This window comes from Pseudophryne corroboree, chromosome 4 (genome assembly GCF_028390025.1).
Source record: "Pseudophryne corroboree isolate aPseCor3 chromosome 4, aPseCor3.hap2, whole genome shotgun sequence".
Taxonomy (NCBI): Eukaryota; Metazoa; Chordata; class Amphibia; order Anura; family Myobatrachidae; genus Pseudophryne; species Pseudophryne corroboree.
In genome coordinates, this window is record NC_086447.1 from 698,963,012 (window position 1) to 698,967,739 (window position 4,728).

Genomic DNA, 4,728 nt, shown 5'->3' on the forward strand with positions numbered 1-4,728 from the left:
CTGCTCCCTTGGCTTCATTGGTTTAGGGAAGCTGTCAATCATGCGGCGGCCATCTTAATGGAGTTCTTAAGATTGCAGACGTAAAATGTAGGTTCAGATAATAAAAACGTCGTCTCCATGGAAACCGATAAAATGAGATGTTAAAAAAAACACATGTTAGAACACCATAGATATTCAGATTTAGTAAGTTACAATAAGGAGGTTGATAATGTTATTATGTATGAATAGTATACATATAATATTAGGGGATTAATAAATAAATATATATATTACTTATAAGACAGGTTAGCATTCATTTAGGCAGAGATATTATGTACTATCCCTTGTCCGACTGCCTGTTGTATATAAAAGGGGTAGAATAATAAATAGAATTCATTACTAGAACACATGGTAGCAAGAGGTTTTGTTATATATATATATAGTGAGGTGCCATAAACATATAAGCGGAGTAGTTTCCAGTAATTACGGCTTGTATATCGTTGCCCATTCCAAAGTGTTTAAGGGAATGATAAATATTCTCAGTGCAGTGAGTATAGATATGATATATTTAATAAATATAATAATTATAATAAATATTATAGTACAAGGTGCCTATAAGGAGATACTATTAAATGGTCCATTGAGATTAAAGGTGCATATAGTAAGTTATTATAGTCTAGTGTGCATGTGTATATACGCACCCCCACATAAATATATCTATACGTGCACACATATGCACATGCACATACAAGTGCACATAAGTCCATGTAGTAAGGTGGATTACTATAAAAGGTCTGCCATATTTGACTATATGTGTTGTGTATGTTACTAGTGCACGTGTTTATGACAGACAGTGATTACTAAATAATAGTGATAATATAGACGAGATATATTGTGAACTAGTGGACCGCTGGTGTGTCAATATTCAGGAATCTGCTTGTGGTCCACCATGGCCCACCATGTACAGTACCCAATCTTCGCAAATGGTGACCCATTTGGTACTGGTTGGGCCCTACACTGCTTAGCTTCCAAGATCGGCCGAGATTGGGCGTTCACCAGTGTGGTATGACTGTATCTTGTGGTGAAGTGACTCAGAGACACAGTAATCCTTTTTATTAAAAGTATTGACATACTATACAAGACATAGTGTTTTTACAATTAGGGTACTAAAAAAGTGCAGAGTGCTTAAATAATGAAATGGGAGATTAAAAACCAGATTGATCGATCAGGAACTTCTTTCATAGGAACGGTGCGATTTCGTATCCTTCGTTGAAACCCATAGGATGCGTAGTTTTCAGATGGAATATCCAATACATTTCCCTCTGGGACAGTTTCTTCGCTAGGTCACCGCCTGTAAATGTATTGGATATTCCATCTGAAAACTACGCATCCTATGGGTTTCAACGAAGGATACGAAATCGCACCGTTCCTATGAAAGAAGTTCCTGATCGATCAATCTGGTTTTTAATCTCCCATTTCATTATTTAAGCACTCTGCACTTTTTTAGTACCCTAATTGTAAAAACACTATGTCTTGTATAGTATGTCAATACTTTTAATAAAAAGGATTACTGTGTCTCTGAGTCACTTCACCACAAGATACAGTCATACCACACTGGTGAACGCCCAATCTCGGCCGATCTTGGAAGCTAAGCAGTGTAGGGCCCAACCAGTACCAAATGGGGCACCATTTGCGAAGATTGGGTACTGTACATGGTGGGCCATGGTGGACCACAAGCAGATTCCTGAATATTGACACACCAGCGGTCCACTAGTTCACAATATATCTCGTCTATATTATCACTATTATTTAGTAATCACTGTCTGTCATAAACACGTGCACTAGTAACATACACAACACATATAGTCAAATATGGCAGACCTTTTATAGTAATCCACCTTACTACATGGACTTATGTGCACTTGTATGTGCATGTGCATATGTGTGCACGTATAGATATATTTATGTGGGGGTGCGTATATACACATGCACACTAGACTATAATAACTTACTATATGCACCTTTAATCTCAATGGACCATTTAATAGTATCTCCTTATAGGCACCTTGTACTATAATATTTATTATAATTATTATATTTATTAAATATATCATATCTATACTCACTGCACTGAGAATATTTATCATTCCCTTAAACACTTTGGAATGGGCAACGATATACAAGCCGTAATTACTGGAAACTACTCCGCTTATATGTTTATGGCACCTCACTATATATATATATAACAAAACCTCTTGCTACCATGTGTTCTAGTAATGAATTCTATTTATTATTCTACCCCTTTTATATACAACAGGCAGTCGGACAAGGGATAGTACATAATATCTCTGCCTAAATGAATGCTAACCTGTCTTATAAGTAATATATATATTTATTTATTAATCCCCTAATATTATATGTATACTATTCATACCTAATAACATTATCAACCTCCTTATTGTAACTTACTAAATCTGAATCTCTATGGTGTTCTAACATGTGTTTTTTTTAACATCTCATTTTATCGGTTTCCATGGAGACGACGTTTTTATTATCTGAACCTACATTTTACGTCTGCAATCTTAAGAACTCCATTAAGATGGCCGCCGCATGATTGACAGCTTCCCTAAACCAATGAAGCCAAGGGAGCAGTCTGTTCCCGTCCTAACAGGAAGTGTGGCGCCTGTCAGCAGTTTGCACGGACGGAAATGGGGAAAACACCACGCATACAGCCGGACGCTGATACCGGAAGTGCGGCATGACGCGCATGCGCACATCAATGAGACGGACGCCGGAAACGGGGCGGAAGTGACGCGGAATGCGTCCTGGAACTCCTAAGCCCTAAAAACATCATTTATAGGACTCGTTTTTTACCGCAAAAACTATATATGGACCCTTAACTGCAAACTCCTTAGGACTAATGTATTAAAACGTAGATTTGTGAATGCAAATACAATTGATAGTTCCAACAGGAAGTGATGTCACAATTACCAATCAACACTTGTACTAACTATAAATAAGCTCCTTGTTCAGTAGTACCTAACCTCTTGAAGAAGTCTGAACGGACGAAACGCGTTGGGTGTGCCTCTAACTGACCCTCCATTTTTTAAAGATAAGCATCATTCTTTTATCATATTAGATTTTGATACTCGGTATTTATATGTTTGTATTTTTTTATATATATATATTTTTATTTTTTCTTCAGTTCTCTTTTTATGTCATTTTTACTTCTATTCTACAACTTTTTTGATATCTTAACCCTTATTATAAATAAATGTAATTTTACTTTTTAATCTGAACGTATCCAGCCACTTCTTTTAGAATATTTTTAGACGTATTTTGACACCGTTGGTCGCTGGTGCCCCCATCCCCCTCTCTATATCCCTAAATCCAAGGCAGCTTATCACTGCCTGAATTTACTTGGGGGCTAGCTGACACCTTATATTCTTTAAGGAGTGTCCACTATTGAATATATATTTTTACTTACTTTGTTCACATACACCTGTGGCGCCATACTACCACTATTCCATATATATATATATATATATATATATATATACAAACAGAGAACCCAGCACTCACCAAAGTAAACTCACTTATCCTCAACAATTCAATAAATAAATGATGGGGGTTTAGTTGGTGGATTGGCCAATGCACGGAAGCCTGCACACCGATTTTCAAGGCACCCCACCCTCACGCAGGTCCCACACTATCACAGAGTCTTAAAACCTGACTACTTCACTGCTGCATCATCTGCCTGCTAGATGCAATGTGTACCTGCCACAGACTCCATGGCTTTTAAAGGCACACTAGTCACCTATTGCACTGGCTCAAAGATGATTGCTAAAGAACAGCTAAAAACAGGTTCAGGATAATAAAGTCCACACAGGGGTGCATGAGAAAGCTAGTGGCCACGGTTAATAAGAGCTAACCATAGATTAACCCCTTCATATACACAAAGAGGAAAAACCACAGCACTCACCACACCAGAAGCGGGGCACAGCTATGCACTTACCACTCACAGGGTGGGGTGCATGTAACACTGCACTCTCCACCACAGAAGCGGGGTACACAGCTGTACTTACCACTCACAGGGTGGGGTGCATGTAGCCCATGACCACATCGCTCTAATAAATACAAACAGAGAACCCAGCACTCACCAAAGTAAACTCACTTATCCTCAACAATTCAATAAATAAATGATGGGGGTTTAGTTGGTGGATTGGCCAATGCACGGAAGCCTGCACACCGATTTTCAAGGCACCCCACCCTCACGCAGGTCCCACACTATCACAGAGTATTAAAACCTGACTACTTCACTGCTGCATCATCTGCCTGCTAGATGCAATGTGTACCTGCCACAGATTCCATGGCTTTTAAAGGCACACTAGTCACCTATTGCACTGGCTCAAAGATGATTGCTAAAGAACAGCTGAGACAGGTTCAGGATAATAAAGTCCACACAGGGGTGCATGAGAAAGCTAGTGGCCACGGTTAATAAGAGCTAACCATAGATTAACCCCTTCATATACACACAGAGGAAAAACCACAGCACTCACCACACCAGAAGCGGGGCACAGCTATGCACTTACCACTCACAGGGTGGGGTGCATGTAACACTGCACTCTCCACCACAGAAGCGGGGTACACAGCTGTACTTACCACTCACAGGGTGGGGTGCATGTAGCCCATGACCACATCGCTCTAATAAATACAAACAGAGAACCCAGCACTCACCAAAGTAAACTC

At 39.2% G+C, this 4,728-nt stretch overlaps 1 pseudogene; it reads right to left on the reverse strand.

Annotated features, from left to right (window-relative positions):
- Positions 1-937: 937 nt before the first annotated feature.
- Positions 938-1,056, reverse strand: LOC134912975 (5S ribosomal RNA; annotated as a pseudogene).
- Between the last annotated feature and the right edge of the window lie 3,672 nt (positions 1,057-4,728).